Source organism: Diachasmimorpha longicaudata, chromosome 15, assembly GCF_034640455.1.
Source record: "Diachasmimorpha longicaudata isolate KC_UGA_2023 chromosome 15, iyDiaLong2, whole genome shotgun sequence".
Classification (NCBI taxonomy): Eukaryota; Metazoa; Arthropoda; class Insecta; order Hymenoptera; family Braconidae; genus Diachasmimorpha; species Diachasmimorpha longicaudata.
Genome location: NC_087239.1, coordinates 2,875,783 through 2,891,356, shown reverse-complemented (window position 1 = coordinate 2,891,356; position 15,574 = coordinate 2,875,783). Strand labels below are relative to the sequence as shown.

Genomic DNA, 15,574 nt, shown 5'->3' with positions numbered 1-15,574 from the left:
TAGGGGCAATCCTCTGCATCATACCCTTTGGCACCACAGACGTGGCAGAATCCTGGATGTAAGGGCAGCTGACATTTGATGTAATGGTGTCCAGCACCACAGTTGAGGCAACGCACCGTGTGTTGCTTGCCTGATTGGTTCACGTAGGGTTTGAGTCCCTCTGTCGACTTTCTTTGCGTCCATCTTGGCCACAAGCGTTTTAGCGCGGCCGATTATGAGCTGCTTCAATTGGTCGTCATTGAGCAGGTACTGTGGCCGGCCATTCTCTGCAGCTGTGATCGATGTGATATTGTGTTCTTCGAGAAACTCGGAGAAGGGTGTCGATTTTGGTACCGGAGCTGGGTGTACCGTTACTGATTGGGCGAGAAGGACTTGAGGGTCGTCCGTTGATTTGATTGCTGGCAGTAGATGGAGACTTTACCTTGGACAGAAATGCACCTGGTGTACGTCGACGCATGGCGTTCTCGTTGTCGATCTCCTGCTGAGAATATATTTTCCATTTAGCGGAGTATTTTGGTGGTTCCCTGCCGCTGATCTCATGTAGTAACACCCATGCTTCTGGTGAGAAGGAATCCTCTGAGACTTTCGAGACTTTTGGAATGGCTCCCTGTTGTAATGGGGTGAGTTTGAGGTCTTCGATATTGTGGTTTTCGATCTGAATCCCACTTATTATTGTGTCTCCCAGTGTGGTGGTTGAGGTTATTGACTGTAGGGTTGTCGACAAAGTTTTGACGTTAAGTCTTGACTGGTTTAGAGTCAGGCTCTGCAAGGCTGTATCGATACTATTGTTATCGGTCGTTTCAGTTTTTGGTAAGTTGATAGGCTGTTCGATCTCGTCGACGTTGAATACTTCTTTTGATGGAGAGTGGTCTTTGTCTCCCATGTGGAGGTGATGTTCGTTGTCGTTCAACCTGTGGTTACAATTTTATGTTCGTCTTAGACTACGACGCGGTATTTTCAAGTCGGTCACATAGTATTTACCGATCTTTTTGCCAGCCTTATCGACCAATTCCACAGTCATTGGACCTAACAATTTCCTAACAACAGCAGGGCCTAGATAGCGATGAGCTAGTTTGGCCTTGTAGTTCTCTACTTTATTACTGTGCTTTTTGTTTGGATAAAAAACTTCAGAACCTACTCTAACTTCTACCTGATTTGATTTATTCTAATTTTCTTTTTCAAGTCGTTTATCATTTTTGTTTTTCAAAAATATCTCTATGTTATGTCGAAGCTCATCAATTTTTGATATTCTCTCTACCCAATCTTTCTGAATTTCGTCAGGGGATAATTGATCATCGACAATTCTTCGTTCGCGTTTTACTATGGCCTCCCTTGCATGATTTAAATAAAATGGTGAAATTCGCGTTCTGGCGTGTGGTCCAGTGTTGTAGGCCAATTGAAATTTCGACAGATTAGTATCCCACTCGTTTTGATGGTCTTTAATAAACGCAGCTATCATTGGTTGTATTGTACGATTTACGCGTTCTACTGGGTTTGCTTGGGGATGATTTAATGGAGTTGTATGGTGTTTAACCCCCCTTGCTTTTAAGAGACTCGATACTTCTTTATTACAATACTCTGTCCCGTTGTCCGAGATCAGACTTTGTGGTGTACCCCAACGATCAAATGTCCATTCTACATATTAAGTAAACATATTAAGTAAATATGTTTTCTTTCCACAAACCTAACTCCTGCTTAATTGGTTCTTTAATAACCATTCTTTTCTCAAAACAATAGTCATTAAATATAAGCTGGAAAATGTTTTCCCTCTCCAAGACCTCAGTGTATAACCAACCATATTCGACCGCTGGGCAACATGCAATAAGGCTTCCACTCAATTGAGCAAATTCTCTGATTAAACATTTATCTAGATTCAAAAAGACTTCTAGTAAGTCGTAAACCTTCTTTCTCTGTTCAACCGGCGGTTCAATCCTGTACTTCTCGATATCAATAACAAAAGCTAAGAATTTGCATCATTTGGAAGGGATGAGGTTCGTTTTTTTATAATTAACCAAAAAACCCAACCACTCGAGAAAGCTTAGTGTTTGCTTCAACCTTGGTATTGTTCGAGAGTTTCTTCAATACATAAGATATCATCTAAATAAATTACTGATGATAAGCCTCTATCTCTCAGTTTTCTCATAACTACTTTCATAACCTTCGTAAATACGGATGGAGAGATGTGCACAAACCAAAGAGTAAATAAATAAATTCGAATAACTCATTTTCAAACTTGAAACGCAAGTATTTTCTGCTTTCTTTATGTTGTGACGTATTGTTCACCCTTTGCGGCGAAGTGAAACAATACAAAGCCCTCAGCGACCACCAAAACCCACGGAGTTGAGCGCCAGTACGTTTTCTCTGGAAAACGCACAAAAACAACTCATCCACAAAATAACCAAAAGTCAGAACAGTACCGGGTAGCTCAGTATGACAACCGCGGAGGCGGCTGGGTCCAAAGTACTGTCCTTCTATTTTAACGAAATGACTGGGTTAAATATTTGAAATAAATAATTCGTTATATCGGGGAAAACTTTCTTTACTTAATAATCTAACCCCTTTCTCTCAGTGTTCCATAATACAACATTCTCGATAATAAATAATTAACAAAATACACAAATTAACAAACTCGGCACAAAACAAAATTCATACTGTAATCTACTAATGACTAGTTAACAGAAGTGTTAGTCAATAAAAAAAATTAATTAAAGTCAAATGATTTGTCCAATATCAGAGAATTATAATAAAGTCAGAATTTAAATAATCGCAAAGTCAAAGTCGCTCTAGCGACGTCAAAATACAATAAATACCAACTTCAGAAATTATTCAAAACAAATAAATGTTTTATTTGAAAATCGAGAATCTTAAATCAAAATAATACTGACTAAAATTTTAAGAACAAGAGATGAATTCTAAATTTTTGGACGAAAAGTGAAATTGTCTCGAGAGACAATACCAAGCCGTCACCTTCACAAGGGTCCGACATAAACACAGACGAATTACGCATGAACTCGAGCGTCGATAAACGCTACAATTTCACTTTCCGTTATAACCGAAATCTATTTATTCAAAATAATTATTTCTGAGTCCGGCAAATTCCATTTTAGTCGCCGGTATTTTAATAGTTCCCAAATGTCTTAAAACGCAAAATCAGAGAGATGAACACACGTCCGATATTCGACGTTTCCAAAACCAGTAAAACAAAAATTACACTTCAACTCATCTGACTTTTGAACGATTAAAATGAATTAGAAACGATTTGCGAAGCAAGAGTTATCATTCCGTTAGAGTCACTGATTTTCATCGAATAATTTACGACATTCAATTCAAACCATCCAAACTCTATTCTGAACGACATTAAATTCTTTTATCTCTCCACCGAGCAAGGGAGAAGCCCGAAAGCAAGTAAAATTCGAATAATCTAATGGCGTTACAACGCCTGGCGCCAAACGTCTCAAAAATCGGGACTCGACAAAATTTAGCATTATTATTATGATATGATAACGACAATTTTCTAGCTCACCGGCTCCGTAGTGTCCCACAAATCCAGGATTCGGAAGGGAGTCTCGAAAGTCCAAAATCCCCAATTTTTCTTTCCGAATTTAACCACTCTCAAAACCAGAATTCTTCCAAACAAAAATTTTTGCCGCTATTCACCGTGTCGTCCAAACGAGAAGTGTAGCGTCACCGCGTGCTCTCGTCGATCATGATCCTTCCCAAATCGGCTCTGGCCTCCCATTCGTCAATATTTGCATCGACATGCAAATCGACGATTTAATTGGTTCAATCAAGTCAGACATCTTGACTTGATTAACAATTGATTCAAGTGCATCGCCAAATAAATTAAAATGACGCCCAAATGTCATTATGACGGCCACAATTTAAATTCCGTAAAATTACAAATAATTTTAATGGAATTTCCAAGAAACTTCTGGACGTCTAAAGTTAGTCCAAGGTTTTGCATAAAAGTTGATTTGATCCTTGTCCTTTTCAAGAACCCCCACTACCACGGTACAGTCCCGAAATCTCCACCCGTCAGTTAGCGACATCACCCTTACGGCTGTTACGTCACGGTTGCGCGGCAAATTCGGTGCCTGTTCAAAACTGCGTCCAATGTCTAATATGTCAGATCTGATCCGCAGCCTTCTGACGATCTTTCCGTCCATCAGTCCTCCTCCAAATGGTGAACGGTGATGAGATGACTCATAATAATAATAACAAAACCAAAATAAATAAATAAAACGACACAAACCTGAGAAACTCTCGCTTCGCTATGGTGACTTCTCGTCTAGACGATTAAATTTCACCGTCGAACGGTCGAAATAAAATAACCCGTTACAATGTATTGGCAATAAATAATACGCGTCCTGTAGATCGATCGCTCCTAAAAAATAGTCTGGAAAAATCAACTCAATTGCTGTTCTTAAATCTTCAAGTTCAAATTGTTTCGTGATGAATTTATTAAGTGCTTTTGGATTTAAAATAAACCTGTTTCAACCATCAGGCTTCTTGACCAAAAAGTAAGATGATAAAAACTGACCTTCTCTGTCCGAAGACTTCCTAATGGCTTTCTTAATTAATAATTCTTTAATACAATATTTTGTGGCTTCTTAGTCTGATCCCGAGTATTCACATTTCCTATAGTTTTCTGTAATTAGATCTTTTTCGACAGGAATGTTCTATCTAGAAATACAGGTTCTATACAAACCTATCATTAGTAATCTGTGTCCAATTATTATAAAAACGGGATAATCTTCTTGCTCTTACGTTATTTAATTGGTTTTCTCGATCTTGTTCGGAAATCTCGAGGGTTGTTGCACCTGAGCTCTGTGGTTGACAAACTGTTGTTTCTTTTTAGAAAATACCCCTTATTTCAGACGTCCTTTCAAAGAAGTAGATCCCGCCTGACCCATCGGACGTCTTGCAAACGGGATCCTGGAGTTTGATGAGTGGCTTGGAGTCATGATTCTTTTTGCCCCTTGGGGGGCCTTCAGACTGTCGCTCATCTTATTGAGAGCCTTGGCTTCTTTTATTTTGTCAGCCAAATCCTTGCCATACAAAAATTCGTCGGGTTTGATTTCCTTCTACACAGCCTTTGTTTCTCTGGATGACCGGGTTCAATGAACGCCTTTCTGGTATCTTACCTCTCGGTAGCTTATGTATGATAGCAGTCAGAATTTTCCCTGAGTCACGAATACGTATCAGTAACTTCTCCAAGTCAAAGTCATCACTCTCCTCATAAATGCTGGTGACCACAGAGCCAAAGATTCAGAGAGCTGTTCCCGCCATCTTCTGAACTTCCAGCATATCCTTGTCTCTTGTGATAACCACGTCCTTCATTGTTGCCGCGATTTGTGGATTTAATTTAGGGGCTTCAAGATCCGATACACAGGCATATTTATTCAGGAGAGATTCCAGATCTTCCTTTTTAAAGCCTTCTTTGCAGAAGAAAACCCATCTCTTCAATAGCTCTACATTAATCTGCAGTTTCTCTGCTTGATTCGGAGTCGGATCATCGCCCAGCTAGAGAAACAGAGAAAATAATTTTTTTCCCCTCTGTCAGCATGAAGGTGTGCATTGATTATGGTCGAAACGCCCCTAAGAGCTGAGACCACCGGCGTTTGTTTTGAAAACTCATTCAAACACAACGCCATAACCCATATCCTCGTCTTACCGTCTAGCAAGCACGGACAGGCTCTATGCGTCATATCGTACCACACAGCAAGCATGGAGGTGGTGTGGTATGTCTGTTTTGTCACACACACAAGCACAGGTCGCTTCATATATGCATGTTTTCTTTGTGATTTGGTTTTTTAACTGGACTCCTCGATTAATTTAGTGTTTATATCATGAAAGAAAGACTTACAAATTTCATCCAGTCTTCGTCAGGCTCGTCTTCCTTGTTTCCCTCAGCTATTTTATCCACCAATTCTTCTATGACACTTGTATGCAATCTCAATATCTTCTCCCAAATTCTGCTGGTTGTTCGGCGCTTCATTGTCCGAATTGTCTGGTAGAATTTCCAGTTTCTCTTCGATCTTTTGCACTTTATTTAACAACCTTTCTAACAATTCATTTCTTTCACGAGATCTCTTGGATTTCTTTCCCATCTTGACCACTCACAAAATGTCACAACAATTCTTAACACGTATGTTACCAAGCCCGCGTGACAGAAAAAGTAAAGTCTCCGCGCGAGGATTGGGAGAGGTGGGGGTCACCTCTCGTGTTCTCTTTCTGTTTAACTCTAAAGTCGCGTGTGCTGCCTTGCCGACCGAAGGCATACTACAGTTGTAATGTAGGAGAGCGAGGACGAAATATAATTTTTAAAAAATATAGCCTAATGGAAAAATGAAGTATTACGAATTTCTTACAGAAAATGGTAACTTCATTTAATAAACATTTATTTACATGTGATATAAAAGTTCGATATTAATATCAAGTGGCCACAATTTAAAAATTTTCATTCATGATTTCAGTAATAGTTATATTTGATGTTTCTTCTGCCGGTATTACTGTGACGATTGGTCGATGATAACTAAAGTCCGTTACAAAAATATTGGACGGAACATCATCAAGATATCTCACAAATACAGCATCTATTGTTGTTCCATATTAAAAAATATAAACACACATTTATATTTAAAAAAATATAAATATGTTAATAAAATCTAAGATAAAAATTAAAATAGTCTGGTACTATTCGATTGATAAAGTCTTACACAAGATTGATAGTATGCCTTGTGTTTGAATGATCAGGGTGGCGTCCAGTTTCAATAAGAATATGTTGTGATCCCTGCGATGATTGTTGGGCACTGAAATATTTTAAAAAATATGATATTAAAATACACAAAAAAAAAAAATTTTTTTAAGTGTGGCTTCAATATACTCATGAACTCAAATCTTAGTTAATTATTGCAATATATGACTAAAGATTTACAAATATAAATTTTATTAATAAATTTTTCTATATTAATTCCTTCATGAATAATAAAAGAATACTTAATTAAAGATAATATTAATATAATTTATATAAATTATTAATATGATTAATATGAATATAATTGATTAAATATAAAAATATAATAATTACATTTATGGAGACTTGAAAAATACGATCTACTTACTGATGACTTGGTAGTATACCATAGTGTAGTTTCACTTTCTTTGCACAAGGTTGATCACTTTGATCTTCTGAGTTATCACTGTAACACATATTTTATTGTCAAAAATTAAAATGAAAAATTAAATAAAACGCAGGTTATGTGTACCGTCGTAAACAACAACGTCGAACTGAGTGAGAAGCCACACCGTACACTCTACTACACAGAATATAGATAGGCATACCTTAGTATAGCGTGGCGATTGCTCGCCACGGCAAGTATCGCCACGCCAACGATTCGGTTTAGGAGTGCGCCTATAGATGTTTCACATCAATAAAGCTGTAGTCCTCTGCGTTACCGAAATGTTTTTTTCCCTTTGCAATGGGGAACTTGCATGCGGCCCAGATTTGAGAAATAAATGTATTAATAAATATTTTAACGCCTATGGAATACTCTCCAGTGAAAAATCCATTCTAACTTATTGCAGTTTTTTTTTAACAATCAATCGAAAATTGCATAATTTTGAACCACGTTTTAACGGTCATGACGTCATCAGACGGTGACTCCGGGTTCATATTGTAGCCGCGAGATGACAGCACTGATATTTTTCTTGTGGCGGATCTGCCTCGACCAGAGTCCAGCCTTACCGACAGAGGCACGCGCCAGCGCCAACGGCGCAAACAGTTACTAGTGCCGAGGCTGGATCTAGGGGATTTGACGAGCCAGCCATTTTAGTTACTAAGTTAGTTAGTCTTTATACTTCTTCCGGTTCGGACACCCACGCCACGTGGCCCCGCGCTTTTCTGTACCATTAAATATAGTTTATTCGCGTGCAATTAATAAAGATAATATTCTCTATTTGTGTGTGTCTATTCTTATGTGAGACCCATTATATCTCCATAATTGGTGACCCCGACGTGATCTGAAAAGATCACCATCACGCACATAACCTCACTTTCATACAAGCCTCTACTTCGACGCCGAACCTCCGATGCCGCTTGAATATTCGCCCACACGGCCCTGCACCGACCAGGAGCCCCAACATAGCCAGGCACATCGGGCACAAACAGAGCCATCGAGATCCCCAACGCTCCCCACAATGGGGCAAAATCAAAACGTGGTGTACCCGGGGATCGACACTGCTCTCGGCGACTTTGCACCCGGCAGTACTCGAGCTAGCCCCGGTACCCACTCATTACCATTTGGGGTAAATTTAATGAACCAGCGAGCCATCGAGGAGCTACAGATTATGGCCCTGTCGAGCTTCAGGCTGACCCCTTTCATCAGCGAAGACCCTGTCGCGTGGTTCACCCAGATCGAAGCAGAGTTCCGTAATAGGCGAATTACGAGCGACAGCAGCAAGTACGACGCCGTTTTGGAGGCCCTCCAGAGTCAGCATCTTCGAGAGATCTCCGACATCATCAAGGCACCCCCAGCCAGAGATAAGTATCCTTACCTTAAATTACAAATTATCAAAAGGTTCTCTGAGTCGGTGGATCGACGCCTGCACAAACTGCTGACGGAGCTCGAGCTTGGCAATCAGAAACCCAGCCAACTTCTGAGGAGAATGAGAGACCTCGCCGACGGGAAGGTCTCGGACGAGCTCCTCCGCAGTAGGTGGCTAGTCCTGCTGCCGGATGTCGTCTGCAAGATCTTGAAGGTCGTGCAGGCCACTTCAACACTGGACCAATTGGCCGAAGCTGCTGATACGGTGATGGAGAACAGCTCTGGCAACTACGTCATGGCAACGTCCCAGCATCAGGCGTTCCCCAACTCGCCGAGCCCGCACACCGTCGGGCAGGGCCCATCAATGACTTCGGATTTTAACCTCACCAGGTCCATCACCCTCATCGAGCAGAGGGTGAGTTCTGTGGAGAAGGCGATTGAGACCCTGTGCCACGTCCTCCAACAGCTCTCTACCAAAGTGGGGCAGATTCACGCGAGGAGACCGCGATCGCACTCCCGTAATCGCCGTCTCACACCTGCAGTACGAGGGCAGAGCGACCTCTGCTACTACCACGAGCGTTTTGGGGACAGGGCACGCCAATGCCAATCTCCATGCGCCCGGTTCAACAGCCCCAACCAGTCCGCTTTGAACTAGCGACGCTGCCGTCCGTCCAGGCGGCCTACGGCAGCTCAGACACCAACAACAACACCAACGCCGCCACTAAAGAATATCGCCTTTTCGTTAGGGATAAGGCCAAGGGTCAGCGTTTCCTGGTTGACTCAGGGTCCGTGATCTCAATCATCCCTCATGCTTGGAAGCCAGGCTCGACGCAGTCCTCGGACCTGAAGCTTTTTGCGGCCAACAACACCGTCATCGACACATTTGGCCAACAGCTCCTCAAATTACACATTGGGCTGCGACGAGACTACGAGTGGAACTTCACAGTCACAAACGTGAAGGTTCCCATCATTGGAGCAGACCTCCTCACTCACTACGGTCTGCTCATCGACCTCAAGCGTAAACGTCTCATCGATCCAGTCACGAACCTCACAACCCCCGGAGAGGTTCTTGAGACCACCATCTTCAGCATCTCCACCGTTACCAACGACAGTTCAGCCCCTGCGCCAAGGATACGGCAGCTGCTGGAAAAGTATGTGGAAGTTACAAAGCCACCTGCTGCTCTGAGAACTCAGCTCGATAGCCCGGTAGCGCACCACATCGTTACCAGTGGCCCACCTATTGCTGAGCGACCTAGACGACTTGCAGGGGACAAGTTACAAGCTGCTCGGGACGACATCCAGGCCCTCCTGCGCTGTGGGGTCGGCAGACCTTCTTGTAGCCAGTGGGCAAGTCCGATCCATATGGTGGCTAAGAGACAGGGAGGCTGGCGCTCAACTGGAGACTATCGTGGTCTCAACCAACGTACAGTGCCAGACCGATACCCTCTCCCTATCATCGAGGATGTCCTGCAGCGCTGCCATGGGTGTAAGGTCTTCACAACCCTCGACGTCGTACGGGCCTACCACCAGATCCCTGTAGCCCAGGAGAACATAGCCAAGACGGCTGTAACAACACCCTTTGGCCTTTTCGAGTTTCTTGGCATGCCCCCAGGGCTACGCAACGCTGCCCAAACGTTCCAGCGCCATATGGATAATCTCCTCAGAGATTACGACTTCGCAGCCTGCTACATCGATGATCTCATCGTGTACTCCAGGACCCCTGAAGAGCATCTCCAACACCTCGAGACCATCTTGGGGATTTTTCAGAACAATCACCTCAGCATCAACACCACCAAATGCCAATTTGGCCAGGCTGAAGTGACCTACCTGGGGTACAAGCTGGATCATCAGGGATTCTCTCCTCCTGTGAGCAAGGTGCAGGCAATAGCTGAGTTTCCGAATCCTGATACCATCAACGAGCTTCGCAGGTTCCTCGGTATGCTCAACTATTACCGGCGATGCCTCCCTCATGCAGCTCACGACCAAACGTGGCTCAACGGCTTCATCAAGGACTACAGGAAGAACGACAAGCGGAAGATACCCTGGACCCCGGAGGCCGAAACAGCATTCCTGCAATGCAAGCAGAAAATCGCTGCAGCAGCTCGAGTCAGCTTCCTCTCTCCCACAGCACCAATCACGCTCTCGACTGATGCATCGGATACGGCCATCGGAGCGGCGTTGGAACAGTGGGAGGACAACATCTGGAAGCCTCTCGGATTCTTCTCGCGCAAATCGAGCCCGACAGAGTCCCGATACAGTGCATACGACTGCGAGCTTCTGGCAATATTCTGCGCGGTGAAGTTCTTCAGACACATTCTGGAAGGTCGTCCCTTCGTCATTAAGACGGATCACCGGCCTCTAGTCTACGCCTTTTCCCAACGGCTAGAAAAGGCCTCCCCTAGACAGGTGAACCAACTGGGCTACATCTCCCAGTTCACCACCGAGATCGTCCATGTCAGGGGAGAGGACAACGTCGTCGCTGATGCGCTCTCACGTGTCAATACCATAGACATGCCCAGGATCCTGAGCCCAGAAGCCATCCAGCTTGCCCAGGACTCTGATGAGGAGCTCCAGAGTTTGCTGGACAGGGAGGACTCATCCTGTAAACTCCAACGGTTGGTGACTGAAGACCACCCAATCTACTGCGACACGTCAACAGGCTGGATTCGCCCATACATCCCAAGGAGCCTCCGCAAACAAGCGTTTGACGTCGTCCACGCCTCAGCACACCCCAGTAGTCGAGTCACCATCCGTCAGCTGAAGGAAAAATTCGTTTGGCCTGGCATGAAGAGTGATGCGGCACGTTGGTGCAGGGAGTGCATACCGTGCCAGCAATTCAAGATCCAGCGTCACAACCGCATGGAGCCTGCCCATATAGGTGTCCCGGACAACCGGTTCGAGCATATCCACCTGGATATCATTGAGCTACCTGTTGTGAAAGGCCTGCGATACTGTCTCACAATGATAGACAGGTTCTCCAGGTGGCCTGTGGCTGTTCCGTTGGCCAACATCGAAGTAGAGACCATTGCGACTGCCTTCTGGAGCCACTGGATTGCCCAGTTCGGAACCCCACTGCGCATCACCACGGACCAAGGCTCACAATTCGAGTCCAAGCTTTTCACCGCCTTGGCTAGAATGGTGGGAGCCAAGAGGATCCACACCACGCCGTTTCATCCGCAATCTAACGGGTTGATGGAACGCTGGCACCGCACGATGAAGGACGCGCTCATGTGCAACGCCCCAACACCCTGGCCAGACCTTCTTCCATCGGTCATGCTTGGACTGCGGACAGCCTACAAGGAGGATCTGAGAGCCTCACCAGCGCAGCTGCTATATGGCACAGAACTCCGAATTCCGGGTGAATTTTTCACCCTACCAGCAGACCCGAATTTCTTCCTCGAGAAATTTCGAGATCACATGCAACGGGTGAGGCCCACCACCACTGCCCATCACACCAAAGCACGATGTTTTATCCTCAAGGATTTATATCGCTGCAGTCATGTTTTCGTGCGTGTCGATTCAGTTAAAAAACCGCTCGACCCGCCCTACACCGGACCACCTGAGGTTGTCAACCGAGTGGACGACAGGGTTTTTGTAATAAAAATTAATGGCACCGCCAAAGCAATCTCTGTTGACAGACTCAAGCCTGCATTTATTGCCAAGACGGACTCAGACCAGGCAGCCCAGCAGCAGGAACAACCCATTCCAGAGCCGAGTCCACCCATCGTTGTACCTGAGGAACATCGCTCGACAACCATGGATCTACCTCTAAGAACCTACGCCAAAGCAGCTAGACCACCTAAAAAAGTTTCGTTCCCTTCTCTACCCAGTCAGGTTACTGGGGGGAGAGTGGTTGTGGCGGATCTGCCTCGACCAGAGTCCAGCCTTACCGACGGAGGCACGCGCCAGCGCCAACGGCGCAAACAGTTACTAGTGCCGAGGCTGGATCTAGGGGATTCGACGAGCCAGCCATTTTAGTTACTAAGTTAGTTAGTCTTTATACTTCTTCCGGTTCGGACACCCACGCCACGTGGCCCCGCGCTTTTCTGTACCGTTAAATATAGTTTATTCGCGTGCAATTCATAAAGATAATATTCTCTATTTGTGTGTGTCTATTCTTATGTGAGACCCATTATATCTCCATATTCTAAACGTCAGCCGGTGTCAACAAACAGTAGAGGTTATATTGTTAAGTATAAATAAATAGCAGTTTTTCCGTGAAGTTAATTTCTTTGGTGCTGTGAAAAATGAGACCGACAATGGAAGCGAATTTTGATCAAGCGTCTTCTCAGAATCTACCAAAAGTGGATGTGGAAATGCTCGCAGTTTATTTTAAATCAAATTTGTGTCAGAGTGCGGAAAACAGAGGTGTCAAAGCCGGCAGGTACGTTTCGAAGATTAAATAACTAATTGCTAAAAATACTAAAAATGCAATTATACGTTCAAATAATCAATTCATTTTTATTTCAATTTACTTCAGAGCAACTCGCCCCACCTATGGAGATGAGGCAGTTGAAAACTGCAGAAAAACCTCCGGAAACATCGAATGTTCCAGATTCGATTCGAACGTTCCAGAAGAGTCACCGGAAACGGCGATAAGGACAGCGCGTCAGGTGCGTAGCTCGCCCAGGAGGTGCTGCCCCCCTTAGCCACATGAGGCCGTCGCTTCAACACACGAGTATGCCCGGAACACAAAATTCGCGATAAAGGACATTCTGTCAGTGTGGTGATTGATGAGGAGAACGAGAGGATTGAAGAATCACATTGATTGTTTATAATTTTTGAACAATATTCCTCTCCTTTCCCTGAAAATTCGGTTCATTGAAACCTTTGAAGTTATTTAGTAATCATTTTTGTAATCATCTTTGACCCTCTGACTATTCAAATGACCAATAATTTTCATAGTTGTCCGAAGAATTTCATTGCTTTTCGTTTATCAAAAAGATTTCCCCTTTTTCAGCTTAAGCCTTTACTTTTAAAAAACTTCTTCTGAATTTTTTCGAACGGCCTAGTAAACTTTATGTTTTTTAAACTAGTCAATAACTGAGATTTTGTTTCGACAAATTATGAAATCCCATTATTTCAGGTGGATGCAAGCACGTAGTTGCTTTTGTGGGTTGGTTACATCGGAGGTCGGAAGAGCCATCCCCCACTGAAATCATGTGTTATTGGAAGAAGTCAAGATTGTCTTCCGTAGGATCTAAAATAAAATGTATGGCCATCGGGGAGATAGTCAAAAAAGCAAAAGGAATAAATCCAGACAAACACATTTCGGCACCTGCGTCAACTACGAGGAGCACTCCAATAAATTTTTACAGAGGATAATAGAACGAGGAATTCAGGAAGAAAAGCAAAATCATCTTGTTGAATTTTTCAAACCTAGGGCCAGTTGGGAAAAAATCTCACTCCATCATTTAGCTTTGAGTTCTTCTGGAAATCGTCTTGACATCGATGAATTTTTGAACTATTGTCAGAACAGTTATACATATGAAGACTGTGCGGCAGTGGCTAATTGCACGAAAGATCAGAGTGAATCCCCGATTTGGTATGAGATGAGATATGGCCGAATCACAGCCTCAATTCTCTACGAGACCTGTCGTTGTCGTACAACAGAAGGAGCGCTCTTCAGAAAAATCATGGGAGGAAAAATGATAGAGACTGATGCGATGGCGAGGGGAAGAGAGTTGGAAGCAGATGTCATAAAGATTGTAGAAGAGTTAATCGGAGAGAAAATATCAAAATCTGGCTTATTATTATCGCCTATGTACCCATGGTTTGGAACATCACCCGATGGTGTAACAAAAACTGCTGTCATTGAAGTCAAGTGCCCGATGAAAGTCGAAACTGTCTCCAATTATTATGCCAACAACACCGTGAATCCTAAATTCCGAGCATAAATGCAGTTACAAATGTTTATTTGCAGGGAAACAGAAAGCGAAATTTTGCATCGCTGATCCACGTTTTCCCATAATAAAACGTGTAACTGTCATTGAGGAAGAGTTCGACCCTCATTTGACCAACGCGTTAATACAGCAGGCCTCAGCATTTTGGGAATCAGCCATTTTGCCAGCTTTGATGGACTCAACATAACCGGGAAGAATAAAAAAATGTATGGGAATGAAATCAATAATGGTTGAAAATTGAAAATATATTGCATTAATTTATTAAAAATACATTGGTTTACAGATCTCAATAAGTCTAAATTTTTATAATCAACATGTTGTTATTTTGCTTTGTAGGTTTACGAATGCAGCGGTCACCTGTACTATATCGTCCATCAAATCGATTAAGTTATGATCGACCGTGACATGTGGTTGCAATATTTTAAAGTCTCTCAGGCGTCTGATCACTCTCTCTACGTGTATTCTTACACTTGCAATTTCTGCCGTTTTTAAGACTTCCTCTTTGGTAGGTTTCACCGCTGTTTGGACCGTAGGAGGTCGCAGAAGTTTACAGTTTCGTTGGTGTAACACGGATTCAATTTGTTTAAATCCTCTATCGGCGAGAATAAATGACCCAGAAGGGAGAGCAGACAAATATCCAGAATTTTTTACAATTTCTATGTCACTGGAGCGACCGCCATATCCGCAGGCGATGAAATTAATCAATCCATCAGGAGTTATGGATATCAGATACTTACAAGTATTATACTACTTGACCTAATTAATTGTGACCTTGGCCGGGGAATTAAATATATTAATTCCCGGTGACGACACGATGTTGAGGGGATAAATGGGTAATTTACGAATTCAATAATTTTATTCAAGAATTTACTGGGGGAGGGACCTGAAACGATAATGGGGGGAGGTGAATAATTACTCGGGTAGGATATGATAGAGAAATACCGTATATTCTAATAAATTGTTGGACGCTTAAATGTAACAATTCTCACAGTATAATTCCAGGCCTTTTCTTATCAATTAATCAAGGGTGGGGGGTAAGGCCAGCCAGCTTGCGACACACCGGTAAATAATAATAATCAGGAAAAGAATATAAAGAAAAAGAACAAAAGAAAGGGGGAAAGTTAA

At 43.2% G+C, this 15,574-nt stretch overlaps 1 protein-coding gene and 1 pseudogene across 4 annotated transcripts in view; both read left to right on the top strand.

Annotated features, from left to right (window-relative positions):
• Positions 1 to 15,574, top strand: part of LOC135169529 (uncharacterized) — a 131,044-nt gene that overhangs the window by 84,570 nt on the left and 30,900 nt on the right. The window lies entirely within an intron of this gene.
• Positions 13,757 to 15,570, top strand: LOC135169536 (uncharacterized; annotated as a pseudogene).